The sequence below is a fragment of the Megascapheus bottae genome, chromosome 7 (assembly GCF_031878675.1).
Source record: "Megascapheus bottae isolate mThoBot1 chromosome 7, mThoBot2.hap1, whole genome shotgun sequence".
NCBI lineage: Eukaryota > Metazoa > Chordata > Mammalia > Rodentia > Geomyidae > Megascapheus > Megascapheus bottae.
The window spans coordinates 73,426,781-73,448,168 of record NC_143515.1 but is presented as its reverse complement, the minus strand read 5'-3'; the positions used below and the strand labels follow the sequence as shown (position 1 = coordinate 73,448,168).

The 21,388-nt window shown below is 44.2% G+C and overlaps 1 long non-coding RNA gene across 1 annotated transcript; it reads left to right on the top strand.

Annotated features, from left to right (window-relative positions):
• The first annotated feature begins 3,315 nt into the window (after nucleotides 1–3,315).
• On the top strand, nucleotides 3,316–16,058 carry LOC150061065 (uncharacterized). The gene is made up of 3 exons (XR_016536187.1): nucleotides 3,316–3,451; nucleotides 9,332–9,483; nucleotides 15,962–16,058. It is a non-coding gene; the product is annotated as an uncharacterized LOC150061065 (long non-coding RNA).
• The last annotated feature ends 5,330 nt before the right edge of the window (nucleotides 16,059–21,388 follow it).

Sequence of the window (21,388 nt, the reverse complement as noted above, 5' to 3'; positions counted from 1 at the left end):
TGATGTCCATTATTTCTTTTCTAAATATATTTTATTGTAATTAATAGAAGGGGTACATTATATTCCCTAGATAGAAGGTGCATTACTTCACAAACGTTGCTACCCTTTCTCATGCTTTTGTCCCCACTTCCCTCCCTCTGCCCCTCCCAATCATCTTGTTATCCCCTCTTCCCTATCTATGTCCATTGTTTCCAATACTGTTTTACTCTCTTCCTTCCTATTGGAGACAAGACCCTCTTCATTTTCCACCATAGACCTGTCCCAATTTAAGAGACAAATTCTTATTTCAGAAGTCATAGCCAGCAGATTGTCATCAGGACTTTGAGGGGAAGGAAAGATTAAGGATTGACTGAGAGAAAAGACTGAGAATATGGTAGTTAGGAGAGAGAGAGAGAGAGAGAGAGAGAGAGAGGGAGAGAGAGAGGGAGAGAGAGAGAGAGGGAGAGAGAGAGAGGGAGAGAGAGAGAGGGAGAGAGAGAGAGGGAGAGAGAGAGAGGGAGAGAGAGAGAGGGAGAGAGAGAGGGAGAGGGAGGGAGGGAGAGGGAGGGAGAGAGAGGGAGAGAGAGAGAGGGAGAGAGAGAGAGGGAGAGGGAGGGAGGGAGAGGGAGGGAGAGAGAGGGAGAGGAGTGACAGGTTCCAGAATAAGGGAGACATGGAAGTATGGAAGACAGGTTGAACATATCCTGAATGGAACTGGGGCTAAGATGCCTTTTGAGTTCTCTCTGAACACAGAAAGGAGTGAGCACCATTGTCAACTGGTGATGTATGGCTTAAAGGTATGGCTTGTCTAGTTGCTAGCCTATGAGCATATTTGGTTAGAGGATGCATCAGAATGATATTTTGATTGTGTAGGAGGTGGTGATTCAGAAGGGAATTGGTTCAGAACCTACCCAAATGATGGAGTCTGAAGGCTGGGAAAAAGATTACATACACAGAGGATGTGTATGTATAGGAAAGAATTCACTTTGGCTTAATAGTGGCCCATGTTTGGAGTGAACTTTCAGCTACTATATATGGCTTTCTGTGCATTTGTGTACTTTACTTGATCATCCTGTGAGAGAGGAACTTTCCTTCAAGATGATAAAAACCACACTGAAAAGACCAAATGGCTTCCTATAGGGTTCAGGGGGATGAGAATCATAGCTCCTCTGACAGAGATCTGTGACTCTGCATACTTCACTCCAACATGTCCAGATGAGCCCTTGGTCTCCACAGGGACCTCCCCTGATTGCCTGTGAAGACAGGTGTGTGTGTGTGTGTGTGTGTGTGTGTGTGTGTGTGTGTGTCTGTGTATGTACACGCACGTGCATGTGTGTATGCATGTACACATGTGCCTCTTCACATGTGTTCACATGCCATCAAGATTCCTTGAAAGAACTCATTCCTGAGTCTTCTACTTTGCAGATCTTCTGCAGGGCTTCAAGTCTCACCATTCATCCTTCTCGAGTAAAAAAGGCTGAACTTTGGGGATATACTTAGTGATTTTGAGATAATTAAGCAGTGTAGTTCTGGGGGAAGAGATATGAGAACATTCTTCTAGGATACTGCTAAAAATGGAAACATTTGAGAATAAATTTACATCTTACATGATCAGATATTGGGTTGTAAGTGAAAATACCTTTGTCAGCCTCTCACAAATAGCAATATGAACAAATGCTTTTTAAATAAAAAGTTGTAATTGTATTGTTATTTTAAGGTGTTGTACAGGGGGGGTTACTGTTTCATAAATCAGGCAATGGGTACCTTTCTTTTTGGACAATGTCACCCCTTGCTTTTCTTCTCCTCAGTTTCCTCCTTTCGTTTCCTGCCCACAGATTGCATTGCTCATTTTCCACATAGTATATGCTGAATACCATGCCTATATTTTGTTCGTCCTTCCTCCATTTCAAATACTTTTGAGTCTTTTACTGGAGCAAGAGCAAGCATGGAGGGAAACAAAGGTCCAAGATATTATGGAGTCCAAAGCACACCTGCAAACACACACATCCCTGACCTTTCTTTGACGAGTTGAATAAATGCTGGCATCCAGTGGTCTATAAGCCTCGGAGGGTCAATTACTGTCTACATGGTGGCTCCCTTCTCCCCTGGGCCAAACCTCCCTTTAAGGAACAGGGATCCCCCGCCCCCTCCCCTCTTTGAAGTCTAGAATACAAGGAAGTATGTCACTGTCTCCCTGATGGAACTAGGAGCAATTGGGAACCTCACAAATACTACAGGATCAGTCCTTCCACCAGATCAGGAAGTTGTCTTATCTTTTCTGTACCTCCCTTTGCCCCTAAACTTAGATATGTGGGGTCCTGTTGGAAGTAGTTAGCAGGTGCTGTGTTGGGGCTGCACAGTGAGTGATACCATGTGGAACCTAAGGAGCGTTAGGCGCACACAGCTCAGAGCAGCTGGCTCTGAGGAATGACTGCATGTCTGCACAACTCGAAAATCTGCAGTTTGGGGGCGGGAGGGGGAGAGGGGAGGGGGCCGCACGCGGCCCGCAGCCTGGTTCTCGTGGAGGCTGTGGGCTGAGTGTTTTTTGCAGACAGGCCAGGGATGCCTGCCTTCTGCAGCCCACACTTCCCTCTCAGCCCTCGCTGAGCTCTGCGTTTGTCTTCCTGGGCTTGCATTTCATTCATCTTTCGGGAAGGGAACTCGATGGATTCCCCCTTCTAAACAGCGCGTGTGTCCTGCCATCTCTTCTGCGTTGGTACCCTGAGGAATAGGAACAACCATCTCAAGGCAAGCTGTGTGAGTCTCCAGGCCGCGGGTGGTGGACGACGTGGGCAGATCTGGGGCTGGATCCTCCCTCCCACTTTTAAAACAAGTTGGGGGCCTTGCGACTTCCAGAGGAAGACCTCAGCCAGCAAATCTGCAAAGTGTTGCTTGGGCTGCAACTTTCCAGAGGCGTTTGCAAGGCGCAGGGGCCCTGGGGAAGTAGTTCATTTTTTTCCCACTCCCTCTCTGAGCGCAAGGATGCTTTCAGTCCCTTTGGGCGCGCAGGTGCCAGGCAGCTGAGGTGCGTCCTTGATCCCAGGGGGACAGGACCAGCCACGGGGGTGGGGGGTGGGCAGGGGTGACCCTGCACTTGAGTCAGGAGCGGGGAGGGGGCGCATCGAGTCAGGCGGAGTCTCAGTCCAGCTCTGTGCGATCGGACCCCCTCAGTCCTCAGCCATCAGTGCCCTAGGCCATGGGGGGCGGGGGGGGGGGGAACCAGAGCTCCAGGTTGGATGCCAGGAGGCGGGCGGAGCCGAGAGAGCCACGGGGCGGTGACACAGCGGCGCGGCCCCGCCCGGCCCCGCCCGCAGCTCCAGCCGGGCGGGACTCTGACTCGGGGACAACTGGCTGGGGCCACCCGGCTCTCCTGGCCGCTGCGGCGGCGGCAGGCGCGGGGACTGCCAGGCTGATCCCTGCAGCACCGGGGTGGCGTCGCCGAGGAGAGCAAGCCGAACGGAGCGTCCTGCAGGTACCTGGCAGCGTCCCCGCGTCCCCGCGTCCCTGCGCGCGGCTCCGGGAGACTTCTCGTGGGTGACCCCTCAACTTCATCGCATCTCGCTCCCACCTCTCCCTTACTTTCCGCGGCTCAGGTCGTAGATGCACGGTCAGGACAGGTCGTGGGACTGCCCGGGACGGGACGTGGTGTCGGCTCCCGGCTTCTGGCGCCTTTCCGTCCCGGTCCAGTCCCTGGAGCCGGCCGGCCGTGGGAGCCCCAGGCTCTGCCTGTTGCTCGAGCTGGGGGCAGTGAGTGAGGTGAGAGGGGAAGATGACTAGGATCAGCTTTCGGGACAAGAGCTGGAAGAACGGGTTACCTGGAAAGGTGGCAGTTGGCAAAGGTGGCACTGTGTGTGTGTGTGGGGGGGGGGTCTGGGGGCACCTCGGGGCGCTTCCTTGGCGGGGAAGCCCTTCCTCTCTCTAGAGGAGGCACTTTGCTGAGTCCTCCGCCGCCTGCTCCGCCTTCTTCCCGGTGGCTCCTCGCCTCCCCTTTGCCCCGCAGCCTGGCCACACTGCCCCCCGACCCGACAGTTTCGGGGAGCAGCCGGCGGGCGCGGCAGCAGGCTGGCCAGGGCGGGGGCGGCTGGAACCCTGCGGACCTGCGGGGTGGGCTTGGTGAAGAGGTGGGCGCGGGCGCCTGGGCGCCAGGAAGTTCTCTTTCCCCAGCCTGTTTAGGTGGCCGTGTGACCTCTAGAGGCTCCTGGGCTGGTGAGAAAGCCAGACTGGCCAGCAGGGGCTGCGGCGAGCCGGGATGGACGTGGTCTTTCGCATTGCAGAGCTCCTGTCATCCGCTCCCTCCCTGCATCCCTCTCCACACCAGTCCCAGACCCCAAAATTCGGGGTTGGGAATTCTGGCATCTTCCCCTGTCTGGAGGGAGGCAGAGGGTGGTGTAATTCAAGAAGCCCCTGGCAAAGTCAGTGAGCAGGGAGGAATTACCTCCACCCTCCAGAGTGATCCTAGGGGGCCTGGTTTGCGGGGTGTTGGAGGGCTTAAACATTCACTTTACTTTGGGAGGTGGAGAAAGAGAGCCAGAGAGACAGAGACAGAGGCAGAGAGAGAGAGCCAGAGAGACAGAGACAGAGGCAGAGAGAGAGAGAACCAGAGAGAGGCAGAGAGACAGAGAGAGAGACAGCTACAGAGACAGAGACAGAGAGAGACAGAGAGAGACAGAAAAAGGGACAGAGAGAGATAGAGACAGAAACACAGAGACACATACAGAGACAGACACACATAAGCACACAGAGAGGCAGGTGAGGAGATCTATATCTGCTATCTTTCCTGTCCCTTTTCATATATTTGCTTAAGCAATTTGCATAACCATTCATTTAGTACTCCAGAAGTTACACCTAGTGGCCCCCACTTCTTCTGTTACTTGCAAATACCTGGCCAAGCAAGCAGCAAGCAAATATTTTTTTCTCCACACCTGTTCCTTGGTAAAGGCATGGGGCCCAGTGTCTCATTTTTTTCTCCATACTGGGGACAGTGGTATTGATTTGGGGGTTGTCCCCTCATCAGGGTAGGGAACTCTTTGAGGACATAGGTTCATGCAGTGTGTGAATTCACAAACAATTCACCACGACCAGGGCCAGTACTGTACTGTGGGGCTGGACAGGAGAGGTCAAGGATTCTCTCTCCAGCTTAAACTTGCTCTTTTTGTCATTTTCACGAGCCTCCTTCCTTCTCCTTTTTGGTTGGTCATTTTACAATGACAAATTCTCAGTGTTAGGATAAGAAAGACGCTGAAATGCTGGATCCCATCTTCTAAGGAGACTGGTGGGCTCTATTTAAGCTGGAGCTGGTGTTTGGGCCACTAGACCCCAAGAGCCAACCTATGTCTTTGCTGAGAGGAGGCTGAAGCAGTCTCTGCTCTGGCAACAAATGTTACAAATCTGATGTGTAAAAGCTTGAGTTTGCCAGCAAAGCCCCAATGAAGGAGATGCTTGTCTTTCCTCTTCTCCTTTTTTCCCTTTCTTGGAAGGGAAAGACGAGGTCTCTAGCTCTCTTCTGTCTGGGTGAATTCTGCCCTTCACGGTAATCATTCACAGGCACGAAGCCCTCTGCTTATCCCTCTGCTCTTACACTTGCTAGGAAGGTATTCTACCACTTGAGGTAGGCCACCAGCACTTTTGTTTTAGTTATCTGTCAAGTAGGGAATTGAGATTTATTTTTTCCTGGATGGGCTTAGACTGTGAGCCTTCTATAGTGATGGTGTATGATGGGGGTGACTTAACATGAAGTGTTTATTTGTTGAGATTGGGTGCATCTCCCTAATTTTTTTTTGCCCGGGCTAGCCTTGTATCTGACTCTACTGTTCTCTGTTTCCTGAGTTGCAGGGAGTACAGGTATAAGTCACCCCTTTTTGTTTGTTTGATTGTTTTGTCTGTTGGGCCTTGGGCTTGAATTCAGGGTTTGTCCTTGAGCTTTTTCACTCAAGGTTAGCACTCTACCACTTGAGTCATACCTCTATTTTTGGTGTTTTGGTAGTTAATTGGGAATAAGAGGTTCATTGTCTTTCCTGCTTGGGCTGGCTTCACCTTTGTGTGTGTGTGTGTGGGGGGGGGAGATTCAGAGAGAATTGTTGGGCTTGAACTCAGGGCCTATGCTTTCTACCTGAGCTTTTTGGGCTGAAGGTTAGTTCTCTAACACTTGAGCCATAGCACCACTTTATGCCCTTTCTCAGTATTTTACTGGAAATAAGATTTATACAAGCTTTCCTACCTGGGCTGGCTTTAAACTGTGATCCTCAGATCTCAGCCTTAGCTAGGATTATAGGCCTGAACCACCCATGCCCTACTCCTCCTCCTTTTAAAATAGATACTATTTCTTGGCAACATAGTTTATTCCAGATACTCTGTTAGCTCTTTTTTGGGTACCATTTTATTTAAATTTTTCCAATGACTCAAGAAGCCTGCATGTGCTTTTCATTGAGGCATTGGTGTGGGAATTGGCAGTGTATAGGCTATCCTGAGTTTGATGGAAGCCAAATGTATAAGATGGGCCTGAATTCTTCCTAGTATGTAGGTAATCCATGTAGAGATGCTATGTTTATTTCTTGTCCCCAAGTATCTGAGTCCTCCAAGTATCTGAGTGTGACTTGTGTAAAATATACAGCATGGAGAACAGGCCAGGACTTGGGGATCTGAGTTCTAGCCCAGATTTGTGTTTCTTTATGCCTGTCCACATAGCCAAAGTTAGAAAAGCATTGTTACTTCTAGAAAACATGTTTAAACATATTAAAAACTCAGAAAAACCATAGGATATTTTGTCCCCATTTGAAACCTATCAAGTGTAGCAACCAGTGACCAGCTCCAGTGTTTATTGTGCACGTGACCCAGGCGTGGTGCTATAGGTGCTGAGAGCAGGAGGAATCTGACATCTGATGTGTGATCTTTGTGTTTGAACTTACAATAGATCTGGGGAGTCAAGATTAATCAGCAAAAGGCATGGTAATGAGTAACTCCACAATAGAATCACAATTACTGTCATATTTATATAACCTGCAGGAATGTTTACAGGGATTACCTTAATTTAGTCCTCATAATACCTGAGCATGACAAATCCTGTAGGCAAAGGAAAGGGAAGGAAGCCCACACTGAAGATGGAGAAACTAAAGCAAAGTGAGCCTTGAACTTGGACATAACCAGGTGCCTTCAAACACAGCGTCTGTGAAGACTCAGGTGGGAATTTGGTCATAAGCACATGTCTTTGAACATGGAGTCTGTGGTGACTCAGGTAGCACAGTCAGAATTTTACCTTAAAGCTGGCTTTCACCATGTAAGATGCTTAGTTGGTACACGGAATAAGAATAAATAGAAAAGGAGGAAGGGAAAGACTATTTTGTGTTATTGCCTTATTTTTTCCCTAGGGATCTGCTGCTATGTGATATATGGAGTGAATCCTAGTTATAGTGAACACAGTAACAGTGTTTCGAATGTGTAATCTCACACACACACACACACACACACACACACACACACACGAGCTGTTTCAGAATTTCCATCCTTGACTATCATTGTTCCAGATCATGTTTGAACTTTGGTGGTATGTATACATTATAAAGGTAAACCCTATAATCATCTTAAAATAATTACTAGATTAGATTGTAGTATCTTTCTTCCTTGGCGAGAAGGATTTTTTTTTCAGTCCTGCAGAGTTTTAGACTATGATTTGTTTGGAGGAGATACTGTATAAATATTGTCTTTAATTACACAAGTGTTGAGTGATAAAGGCTTAAGATTTGCTTACTTTTAGCCAGCCATGTTACAATGAAGCTGACAATGTTTACAGCAGCTGGCTTCAGTGGCCTTGCTGAAATTCCAATTGAATGAACCATCCTGCTGTCAGCTGAGATCTTACCAGAGGCTCATCCAAGTCAATGGTTAAATTATCTGGTCATGTACATTTTTGCATATCTAAATACATACCAGCATTCATGCAACAAGTATTTGAGTATTATTGGAGGTCTGTACTATGCCAGGAGCAGGAGCGGGCATACTGTGGGAAACAGATATGACAGGGGAAGTTTCCAGGGGGAGGCATGAATGAGGGGGATTTAAAGCTTGAATGATGGTAATTACATTAAGGGCCATCATGGGAAAGAATGCCATGGTGACACTAGCGTAGATGGGAGAGTCAGAGAAGGCCTGAAGACCTTTCATCTAGAGATGGATAGAAGTCCGTTAAGGCAGGGGCAGGAAAAAGAATGTCAGGCTGAGGATTCAATCAGGAATAAGCACTGAGTATTGAGCAAAGACTGGAGGAGAAGGAGTGGGGAATGTTTGGAGAGTACATACAACTTCCAGATCATGGGGCCAGATCACGCTTGGTTTCTTAGGCTGAGTTTAGGGTCTTATGATTTATCCAAAGAGAGGTGAAGGGAAATGACCAGATTTGAATGAATAGTGGGGAACCATCAGGCGCATCCAGTGTACACTCAGAGTAGTTGTTTCTTTCTTGTGGTTTGGCTCTCTGTGGTTTCAGTTAACTCATGGTCAATGGCCATCCCAAAATGTTAAATAGAAATTTCAGAACTCAACAATTTACAGGGTCTAAAGTAAATGCCACTCCGAGTAGCATGATGGAGTCTGTGACCCATTAATCGCTGGTACAATGTGAATTCTGCCTGTATGAAGCACGTCTATGCTGTACTCACCACCTTCCTGGTGAACAGCACCTTTCTCAGTTATTAGATCCACTGTGTAGGCAGCATAGTGCTTGTGCTTGAGTGGCTCTTCTTTAATAGTAGCCTCAACGTGCAAGAAGGGTGAGGCTGTTGATTCAGGTCAATTATATAGATTAAGAAATTTTGAGAGAGGTGGAGGGAGAGGGAGAAGGAGAAAGCTTACACATTTATGTGAGTCTTGCAGCCGGTAGTGTAATTGTACCATTTTATTATTGTTGTTTGTAACATCTTATTATACCTAATTCTGGGAAATGCTCTGCCTGTCACTAGTAAGCCATCTTACTGTGTTTTATGTAAATGAGAGCAGAGCTGTCTCATTATATTTTCTCTACTTGCTCTGCTGCCTGTCTTCTACCAAGTGGGGCTCTGGTCAGGTTATGCCCATTGGGTGCTGGCAAATCTGGTGCTGTGAGTGATGTTTCCTAGATAACCCAGGGTTCTGAGACTGTCATTTTAGGCAACTACATGCATATGTAAATCTCTGTCAATTTATTTTTTCTCTTAATGTTTTTCCCTTGGTGACTTTTCATCAACTTAAATACAATAAAATGGATCCTCCCCAAATATAAATTAAACCTAAGTGTTGTATATATAGGAAAATGCAGTTCACATAGTTTGGAACTATTTGCAGCTTCAGGCATGCACTGGGAGTCTTGTATCCTGTCTTCTAGGAATATTATACAAGCTATCTTATGCAGATTACTTCTGAAGACCACGAAGACCAGGTGAAAAAATACAAGCCTGGAATTCAGCTTGGAGCCCTCTTACTAGACTTTCCACCAACAAGACAGACCTGGGGGTTGATCCCACCAGGGCTAAAGAGGTAGGTTCTGTACCCTAAACAGATTGGGTTGTAAAATGATGGAAAGGCGATCATGTGATCATAACATGGTTATGAAAAGAAGCAGAGTGGCAGGGTGGGTGTGGGGTTAGGCTTGTGGTGGTATAGAAGATACACTTAGAAAATGTTAGTAAAGCAATGCTGTAGAGTTATCTGGTCCCTGACCTTCTATGTACTATATCCTGGTTATTTTGTGATTTACAAAAATCCTGCAAACTTTCTCCAAGTATCTTTTTTTCCTCCTTGATCCTGGGGCTAGAAGTCTGGGTCTGGGCACTGTACCTGAGCTCTTCGGCTCCTACCCCTTGAGCCACAGCGCCATTTCCAGTTTTCTAGTGGTTAATTGGAGATAAATATCTCATGGTCTGTAGTGCTGGGGTTGGCTTTGAACCACAATCCTCAGATCTAAGTCTCTTGAGTAACTAGGAGTACAGGCGTGAGCCACTGCACCCAGCTCTCCAAGTATCTTTGTAGTGGCATCATTAGTATGGGCTAACTTGGACCATATTTTTTTTTTCTAGTCCTGGGCTTGAGCTCAGAGCCTGAGCACTGTCCTTGGATTTTCCCAAGGATAGAACTCTATCACTTGAGCCTCAGCACCACTTCCAGCTTTTTTCTATGTATGTGGGATCAAGGAATTGAAGCCAGGTCTTCGTGCATGCTAGGCAAGCACTCCACCACTAGGCCAAACTCCCGGTCAACTTGGACCATTTATATAAATTGAATTAGGGGAATTGTGAATGTGCATGAAGAAACATTTGTGGTCAGATTCTAGGCCTTAACTCCTTGATACTGCTTTTAAACTGGCTTATTGTACAGGCATTAGTAATAGGTTGTATAATGAGGAGACATGGTCCCTCTAAGGTAGATAGATGATTAGACCTACAGAGCAATTCTAGGAATGGTTAAGTCAGTTTCTAGACCTCAGTGGAATCTTTCTTTACTCAGTTTTTCTCACTACATGGGAATTGCTCTGTATCCAGGAATACAATGGGAAGATATCTAAGGGAGGTACACTGGTCTGTCTTCTGAAAACTCACATAGATGAATTTAGAGCTGTAGGGAATGAGAGTGAAATAGGGCCAAAGAACTCAAAGTGGCTCCAGCAATCAGTGAAGTCACGCGCGGCTTCAAGGAGACTGCTTTCAGAAATGCTGACTTCAATCCTTGCAAATTGTTAGTTGTTCAGATAAAAGGTTGCCAGCCCACTGAATTTTGGAGCTTGAATGTGCTTATATCTCTTTAGTTTCCTTTTTCTGTGGGTGGACTTGGCTTTCCCCAAGCTCTGATTGATGTGGCCAGGTGAATCAAAAACCATTTCCTGAAGTTTTATACACACACACACACACACACACACACACACACACACACACACACATCTCATGTGGTTCAAGTCTGTGGTTTGTAAATTTGGATGGAGAGGATGATTGCATTCTGGCAAGGGTGTTTCTGAGTTCTTATCTTTGAAGAGAGTAAATCATAAGCCTGTGGCCAGTGTTTTCCTTTGTGGTTTTTAACCATCCGATTTTAAAGTATGGTTAGTTTTAAAGAGGCCATTGACATAAAGTGTTCTTTCTCCCTTCCCTTCCCCTTCATACCCCATAAACAGACTTAACCTAGCTCAGAATCAGTTTAACTTCAGCATAAAAAGTTTTCTGCCAAGCTTATCTACTGGTGGCTAAAAGAATAAAAGGAAGTGCTATATAGGATAATGTCTGTTTTCCTCCTCCTCCTCCTCCTCCTCCTCCTCCTCCTCCTCCTCCTCCTCCTCTTCCTCCTCCTCCTCCTCCTCCTCCTCCTCTTCCTCCTCCTCTTCCTCCTCCTCCTCCTCCTCCTCCTCCTCCTCCTCCTCCTCCTCCTCCTCCTCCTCCTTCTCCTCTTCCTTCTCTTCCTCCTTCTCCATCATGAGGCTTGAGCTTGGGTGCTTTGACACTGTCCCTGAGCTCTTTTGCTCAAGGCCAGCACTCTACCACTTTGAGCCGACAGGGCCACTTCCAGTTCTCTGGTGGTTTATTAGATACAAGCATCTCATAGACTTTCCTGCCTGGGCTGGAACCATGGGTCTTGAACCAGGATTGTCAGGTCTCAACCTTCCAAGTATCTAGGATTACAGACATGAGCCACCAGTGCCCAGCCAGTGTTTGTCTTTCTGATTATTTCTCTTTCCAACAATCCATCATCTATGACTCCATCAATCGTTCACCAATCTCCATCCATCAATATACCCATCCATTTCTGTATGTCCTAGCATGTTAACAAATGGGCTTATATTTTCATGGTCTCTTAACAACTCAAATCCTACAAACTAAGGCATCTTGAGAGAAGAAAATAGACATCTCAAGAAGGTTCACTGCAATGCTGAGGACTTTTCCCTTAAAACCAATTCTTTCCTGGATCTCATTTCAGACTGAATGCTATTGCCTGGCATCTTTTTGCTGACAAGCCTTGTGTTTTCTTTTCCCAGCTTCTAAACTTAAATGTTGGCAGTTGCTGCACACTTTGCCTCCTCATCTTCGCTTAGCTTACATGCAATTTGGAAAGGAAAAATATAGGATCACAGTTATATGATATTTCCCTAAACACTCATGAGTTAATTATACTTTACCTGTCATCTCTGTCTACTCCATGAACAGAGTTAAGAGCATTCTGCCTAGGAAACCTTTGTCAATTAACAGGCACAGCTTAGAAACAATTCTCATACAGGCATGGTTAAACATGAAACTGATTTTCATGTTTAGGTTTATTACTAGCCTAGAAAACCGATGTTAGTCACAGAAACTGGACAGTAGCTGCTTTTTCCTAGTTGCCATCTGAGCACTATGTGTTCACAGGGAGTATTTATTAATATAGACTTCTTAGCTGACTCAATACAAATAAACCAGCCACAGAGTACTGTGACATTTCCCCCCAAGTTTACATAATAAACAAAAGCAATTTCCTAAACACTGCTTGCATCATTCTATTGGGAGTTAGAAACTAGTAGAGGGTGGAATTACTTTGAATTATCTACTTTATACTCACTTAAGTAGGAAACTTACAGAGAACCTTTCTGCAAATCAGGTATAGTAACTCATTCTTCACTCAAAGTTTGATCTTCCTTTTTTTTCTTTTCCCCTCCCCCTTCTCTTTTTCTCCCTTCCTTCCTTCCTTCCTTCCTTCCTTCCTTCCTTCCTTCCTTCCTTCCTTCCTTCCTCCTTCCTTCCTCCTCTCCCCCACTCCTTCCTTTCCTGATCCTAGGCCTTGAACTCTGGGCCTGGGAGCTGTCCCTGAGCTTTTTATTCTTATGTTCTTTTTTTTGCTCCAAACTAACACTCTACCCCTTGAGCCACAGCTCTGCATCTGGCTTTTTTTGGTAGTTTATTGAAGATAAGAATCTCACACATTTTCCTGCCTGCCCTAGCTTTGAACCATGATCCTCAGATCTCAGCCACCTGAGTAATTAGGATTATAGGTGCCCAGCTACAAAGGTTGATTTTCAAGTGTGTGCTTCCGTTTACTGTGCGGTGAAGACTTCCTGGAAGCATGTGGTAGGACAGCTAGCACTTGCCCGAGAATAATGGGCAGTGCTGCCTTCTGAAGCTGGGCTCTGGGCTTGTCAGTGCCCCTGCAGAGCTGGCTGGAGGATGTGATCCTCTTGGAAGATTTCTGATTCTTCCTTCCAGCTCTGTTGTACTTCTTGCCTCCTCAAATGGAGAAGTTGGAAACACAGAAAGGTAAAATGCATTCATGACATGGCAGAAAGAAATGAAAAGTGTGAGATTAATTTTAATTAGTCAAACAAAAATTCAAAAAATGGTATTGCCTGAGAATCTTATCATTATTTATCATTTTTTTCATATTCATGAAGCATAGAATTAGACATGGTGACTAGTTCTGGGCAAAACATTAAGAAAAAAAAATCCTCCAATGGCTTCCAGGTACTGGATCAGGATGCTTTGAAACATAGACACATTTTCCTACCCTCCAAGGAGTGGTCTAGATGCTGCATAAGCCATCATATTTATTTTATTATATTTTTCACGAAGTTAAGTCAAAACTTTTTTTTTACTACATGAAATAAATAATCACTATGGAAAACTTGCTGCAGAACAGAAACACTTGGCCTCTGAAAGTTTGCTATAAATATGCTGAGGATTTATGGTTTGGCAACAGCCCTTTGTTTTCTTCTAGTAGCAATAAATACTTTTTTGAAGGCCTTTAGAAATGCTGTCACATGCCAGGTGCTTAGACTGGATGCAGAGAAACAAAAGCTCATGTTAACTTTTGCTGCGCCTCCCCAAAATTCATGGCTTGAAATTTGGGTGTCATTGTGATGTAGTAAGAGTGAGAGAAGTTTAATGAAAGTTCTCAAGTTGATAGTATGACTTTGGGCCCTTTGGGAGATAACTAGGATTATACTTCATGATGGCCTTCCCTCCCCTCCCCTCTTCTCTTCCCTCCCCTCCCCTCTTCCCTTCCCTCCCTTCCCTTCCTTGCATAAGCCACTGATATTCAGCTGCATTCATGACTTTATGAGAAGAGGAATGGAGATCTGTACTCTCACACATGTTCTGTCTCAGGTGACCATGTTATGGTATAGTTTACTGGCTCTCATCAGATGTTACACCATGCATTTACTTCCCAGCCTCTAGAGTTATGAGCTAAAGAAATTTTCTGTTCTTTATAAATAATACAGTCACAGATGTTTTGTTACCAACTGAAAAGAGACTAACAGTTTAGTCAGGCATTCTCATTTGGGTGTCCCAGAGCTCTTAAGAAAGGCAATCTGGTATTGAAGGTACCTCTGACATAGCCTTCACCACAAGAAAGCTACTGTTTTTTTGGGAGTAAGGGGTGTCCAGAGCATTCATTTAGTTATACTGTTGATAGATATCTACGTGTCTGCTGTGAATCAGACTTTACTATCAGTGTGTTGAGGATATTGCTGAGAAATGGGGTTTTTCAAGTTCAGAGTAGAGGCAGCTTGTGTGCATGCATGTGTGGATGTACAAGTATGTGTTTGAGTATGATTATTGGTGCATTAAAAGTATCCTCAAAAAACTGACATTTCATAAGTTGAAGTTACTGAAAAAGAAGGGAAAAAGAAACTACGGTTTGAAGGTAAGAGCCTTAGAGAGGTTTAGAAAGGAGAGTGTATGATGTGGGGATGGTAATTGATCTGAGGGCCTTTCCTAACTCTGGCCAGCAATCTGCATGAACTCCCGCTGCTCAATATAATCACACTTGAATATAGTTATTGTTATCATCCTATCTTGTGTTAGTTTTTGTTGTATTACATCTGTCTGTCTATTTGTCTGTATCTATCTTTGCCTATTTATCTGCTTTCCTACCTATCTTTCTAGACAGTTTAGGCAATCTCCAGAAATTTTCATTACTTAGCCAGGTCATACTGAAAATGGTAGAGCAGGTGTCACACTAAGGCAGGGTGGTCACACAATATCCCCTTCTTCATGGATCTGAGTGTTAGCTCTATCTCTTCCTGTCTGGCAGTGCCAATCAACTTCTATGGCTTCATTTTCCTCATTTGCATAATGCAAATCATCATACCCTTTATCTGGCACCACATGGCATAATCTAAGGTAATTCAAGCAGTACTTGGCCCAAAGTACTACTTAAGATTTTCTAGGACAATAGTCTTATGACAGACATGAGTGCTTTGTAATATTTTATAGCTCCTTTCAAGGGGTCATGAATTGATAAAAAGTCAGATGTCACTGCTCATTTAAGGGGATAAAGCCAACGAACAGCTTGTTTCAGAGACAAAAAGCATTTTTGTGTGAAAACAGACAAAAAGCTGCTGTGGATAGACAGTGAATAGACACCCAGAATCCCCCCCTACCCCCGATTCCCTGCATGGACATCAGTGGCCTTGCCATCTCTGCCCTTTCGCCAACTTAATGAGATCTCTGTTTCCTAGAAAACCTTAATATAGTTCATATTGGATTGGGGAAACAAATAGGCCAAGTAAAAACATAGAAAAGGCATATCTCTAAGTATATTTTAGAGAGTGATTGATTCTCTTTTTGAATCCAAGGCCTTGTACATGGTAGTCAATTGCTTTACTCTTGAGCCATGTTTCTAGGCCTTTTGTTTTTATTCTGTTTTTGAAACAAGATTCTGTTGGCCTTGAATTCATTACCTTTTTATCTCTGCTTCTCAAGTAACTGAGACTCTGTTTTTTATATAGGCTTTCTCTTTGGGAATATATATACATATATATACACACACACACACACACACACACACACACACACACACACACACACACACAGAGAGAGAGAGAGAGAGAAATCTCCATTTCCTAGGGCTCTATCCTTGCCAAATGACACTCTGTCTTACTCTCCTTGTTTTCTGGTACCAGTATGCTCAACTTTGTGTTGCAGTCAGTTGTTTACCTGCTTATTTCTCTATGTTAATCTCTCAGGACCAAATCTATTGTCTTTTGCTCTCTGCCTTCTAGGATCACCTGCCACAAAACAGCTGTGAGTGAACAAAAGCAGCTCTGGATTCCTATGTATGACACTGAAGTGCCTGGCTGAGGATTCCATCCCATACAGGCCTGTATGTCGACTTCTTCCTTCCTTTCCTCTTGCTCAAGTACATTCCAAGACTGCTTTTTGATTGTTTTTCTGTATAGCATGGTTGATAAAGTAGTCTATAAAACTTAGCCATTTGAACAAATCTATACCATGTTGAGAGGTTCACAGAAGAAGATAAAAATGACTCCAAATCCCATCATCCTGAAAGAATACCTGTACTGTTTTGGTACATATTCTTGAAGATTTATTGTTCATTTATTTGTTTTTGCTGGTCTGGTGGCCTTAACTCAGAGCCTTGGCACTATTTCTGAGCCTTTTTGTTATTGTTGTTGGTCTTAGGGCTTGAATTCTGGACCTGGACACTGTCCATGAGTTCTTCAGCTCAAGGCTACCACCTTACGCCTGGAGCCACTGCACCACTTACAGTTTTCAAGTAGTTAATTGGAGATAAGAGTCTCACAGACTTTAGTGCCCAAGCTGGCTTGGAACTTCTATCCTCAGATCTCAGCCTCCTGAGTGGCTAGGATTACAGGGGTAAACCACTACGCCTGGATTATTTTTGAGCCCTTCTTTTCGAGGCTAGCACTCTACCACTTGAGTCATAACTCCACTTTCAGCTTTTTTGGTGCTGAAGTGGAGCTAGAGTCTCATAAACTTTCCTGCCTGGGCTGGCTTTGAACCACAGTTCTCAGATATCAGCTTTGTCAGTCGCTTGGATTATAGGGATGAGCTAGCAGCACATGCCTTATTTTCTTAATTGTATAAAATGAGACATTTTGCAAAGACCAAATCATAGCATATATCACAATTATTTCCTTTTTAGCATGTCATGGTTGTTTCTCAAGGCTCTTTGGGCAAGGAGAGTATTCATGGTTAAGGGAGTGTTTTAGAGCTCTATTAGGTTCAAGTCACAGGGCTGTCATTTAATGGGTATGTACAGTCAATGGCACCTGTATTTTCTAGTTTCCTCAGCTGTAAAATGAGTGCAGGAGTCTAGGGGGAATACACTGAACGAGACCTGCAAGTTCTTAGAGCATGGCTTCCCTACCCCGTGTCTGTACCCTGAAGAGGTTCTTATGCTGCAAGGGGACTCTGATGAAGTCCACTTCCAAGTTCTTTCACATTCCCTTATTAATAAATGTTTAGGTTGCTTTTGATTTCATGTATCTATTAATAATTAAATGACACAGTGAACATCCTGGTATAGGCATCTCTTTGAACCTTGTTCTGACTTATTTCCTCCTGATTCAGTGCCATTTCTTGGAGAAATGTGAAGCTCCAATTTCTTGGAGAAATGTTTCCTTGAACTCGTTTATCCAGCCAATGGCATGATTACTGTTTTTAACTCGAAGCATCCCAAGCTGCTTGCTTTCAGGTCTTGTCTTTATCCTGTGTCAGAGCAACGATTTAATGCATTAGCACTAGAGAGAAGGCTGGGATCTGGTATCTAGCTCACTGGTGGGCGCATCTGTGCATTTACAGACTACATCTTGAGCTTCTGTCTTCAGCCAGTCTAACTGCACAGGATGAGCTGCAAAGATGGACAGAGCCTTTGTGTGGCCAATGGATTGATGACAAGCATGGCAGGCCACTCTGGCTGACTGGAGTGCCCTGTCAGTGCTTAGAGGTGACTGGTGAGAGTGTTGCCGTGGTTCCTCTTAGATGAGGCATAGCTCCCCAGGGCAAGTCTGGCCTGGTTGCCTCTGCTTTCCTGGCTGCTGCCTTGGGGAGGTGACTGGGAAGAGCACCTGCCACTCCTCTGGCCCCCAGGGAGGTTGTCTAGAAACCCAGAACGGAGGAGAGGAAGGCGGTGTTTAGTTACCCACGCTTCAAGCCTTTCAGATTTCTAGAGCTAGTATTACATTGAATCATTTTGAATAGTCAAGAGACGTATAATTTAATGTTTGCCTTTCAAATGGAATTTAGAGACTCAGCTTTTGAAAGCACGTACTAGTTTACACACATAAAATGAGAACTTCTAGAAATGTACTGGTAATTCTTGAACCTATTTGACCCTAAGAAGTTTTCATTTTCCTCTCGAGGCAGATGAAAATGAAAGAAAAACATCATATTCATTCAAAGAGTTCTCATATTAACTTAGGTGCTTCTTGAAATTTGACCATTTGGAAAAAATACATAGTTGAGGAATTATCTTAGTAATCTACTGTCTGAGTCAGATGTTGTATTATTCTGATTGCTTCGGATGATAGGATTTAAATATTGATATAATTTTCCTAGTGCAGTAAATCCAATTACAGCAGTCAGGTGGTGATATTTTAATATTATTTCAGAAAAAGACTGAATGACAATTCTCAATTAAGTGAGATGGAATTAAGTAGGATGGAATTTCATCTTCCATTATTAGTCCTATCATTTTGTTACTCTTAGGTTTTACTGAAAATTGGTTTGTGATTGATTCATACTGACTTGCTTTTATATTTTATTTTTTATTGTAATTAATAGAAGGGTTACATTATAGATACATACAGATAGGGTAACATACAGATAGAAGGTACATTCCTTAACAATCATTGTTATCCCTTCTCATGTTTTTGTCCCCATTTCCCTCCCCCACCCCTTCCCCTCATCTTGTTTTCTCCCCTTCCTTATCCTATTTCGAATAAACAAATAAACATATATACAATATATCAGATAACCAGCTAAGATAAGAAATAACAGTACATTAAGAACAACAGTCACACCTTATGTGGCTCTTGTTTCTATATCTTGGAGGTCCTTTCATTTAGCCTCATCCTATATGGCCTTATGTATCTAAGTTTTGCCCTACTGTAAACTTCTGCTAGGAGAGTCTAAGATTTATACTAATTATGACAAATGAGGGAAACTATTGAGCCTACGTTCCTTTGAGTCTGGCTTACTTCATGTAATATGATTTTTTTGTAAGTCTTTCCATTTCCTCACAAATGGGGCAATGTTGTTCTTTCTGACGGCAGCATAGAATTCCATTTCTTACTTTTCACGGCATAGGAAGTTTGGCAAGAGTAGATACATTTATCAGGAGCGGACAACTGCAGAAATCTGGCAATATGAACATACATCTCATTTAGTATATGCCCACAATATATCCTAGTACTGACGGTATTTAGAAATTCCTGACTGTTTCTCTTAGAGCTAATAATCACTTAGCCATATACTTTAAATCATATGAAGCATGGTTTGAGTTTCAACTAAATGTTAAACTTTCTTTTGTCTTTCCTCATTTTTTTTTGTGCCAGTCCTGGGGTTGAACTCAGGGCCTGAGCACTGTCCTTGGACTTTCTCAATGCTAGAGCTCTGAGGCTCAGAATTACTTCCAGCTTTTTTTCTATGTATGTGGTACAGAGGAATCGAACCCTGGTCTTCATGCATGCTAGACAAGCACTGTACCACTAGGCCAAACTCCTGGCCACCTTTCCTCATTTATTTAAGGTTTTGGATGTCTGACATCATGATATGAAATGTCATAACCGAATCCTAAAGGACAAGTGTTGGGGGCGGTGGCGAGAAACCATCACCAGCTCCATCAGTAGATGAAATATTAGTTCTTTCTATCATTGCAAGCTTTTGAACTTTTGAGCTTCCAAACAGGTGTCTGCAGTCCCTTAACTATATTTGCAGAGCCTTGGTTCTTCCCTGGTCACCCCAGGGACAGTTGACAGTCACTGGAGACAGCATTGGTTGTTATGATCTTGGCATCTCATGCTACAGCTGGGGATACTGCTAAATATCTCACATTGCTTAACACAGTGCCCCACAGAGAAAGGACGTTGACAGTGTCAAGGTTGAGAAATATTGCTGTGGAAGTCTGCAAGGTCCTGATGCCTCCAGGGAAGCTTGAAGGTCCAATTTCTCTAGGGACCCTAGCATGGGTCAGAAGCAGCTTTGTAACATCAAAAGCTTTCTAAGGTGTTCCAGAATGGACTGAAATCCAGGAGGCTGAAACTCACAGTAAACGAAATCCACCTCCCCACAGACCTCATTAAGTTCCACTCATGGGAGGTCTCAGTGGGTGGAGTGGATGTTCCCGTTGGCTCTAGAACTCATATGCTCTGGTTGGCAAGCTAAATGGGACTCAGATTACACAGAGCTGCTCCCTGGAGTCTAGACTGAAAATAATTGCGAGGCTTGGGGGTTCTTGAGGATGGTAGAGATTTGTTTTTGACATTCTCCATCCCTGAGAAGTCCCACCATTGGGAGAGGCATGCTGAATCTTTGTAGAAAGACTTTGCTCCCCTGTACCAGTTACCACCTTGTGTCTTTCATACTTGGTCCCTCTCTTTCCATTCTTGTTATCCATATTGGTTCTTTTCATTGATTTTCTTTTTAGTCTTCTTGGCTTGAGGGATATGAACTAGTTTGAACAAAATGTGCAAAGCATCGTTGGGTGATAAGGATAATTAATATGAAGATTGATATTAAAACTGAAGGCTTTCTGAGTCTAGTGAGAGTCATGGATGTGACTGTTTCAAAATGTGGCACTACTGTGGTAAGGAGATAATGGGATTCGGTGCAGGTAGCACAACACAGGGCCCATCCTGCATAGAGCCACTGCTTTGATACCCCGGGACCTGGTCTGATAACTTTGGGGACCAACGTTTTACGTGTGGGAAGTGTGGAGGGATGGATCCCCACCCTTATGGACTGTCTACTTCCCATCTGAATTTCCCTGGCTTCGGTTCCAAGATGGAACAGCATCAGGTCTCTAGGGGATGAAGACTTTTAAGGTTTTACTTCCTCTTTGCTTTTCTCTCTCTCTCTCTCTCTCAATAATAGAGGCAATCATTCTATATGTTTTTTTGAATGCTGTACTCAATGAACCCATGGTGAAATTCAGCCAGGCTGGAAGGAAGTACAAGAGGGCTTAGCGAAGCATTGTGAAGAGAGGAATTCTGCAGAGGGTAACAATCTTTGTGTGAACTTGATGTGCTTTGCCACCATTCTGATGAATCGTGCAGCCAAGCCAGAAACCTGCTAAGAGATAAATCACAACCAATATTCACATCTTTTGAACAAGTCACCTTTGATCACATTGGCAGGAACCAAAAGAAATAGAAACCGTGGATGAGGCTGTCATGCAGAGAGAGGGAAATAGATTGGATGCATACATTTTGTTTTCCCCACAAATCCTGATGCTTGGGTCCTATTTTTCCCACCTCCTTCAATTCTCCACTGACCTTCTAAAAAGTCTAGAAAGAATGTTGATTTTCACACTAAATAAGGACTCATCTAACTTTGAGTCTTGGCTCTGGCCCTCCTTGGGTATGGAACTTCTGGCAAGTAGCTTCTTTGAGCCTCAATGTCTCACCTATGAAATGGGAATTTTATTATGCAGTATATACAGTGTTTTC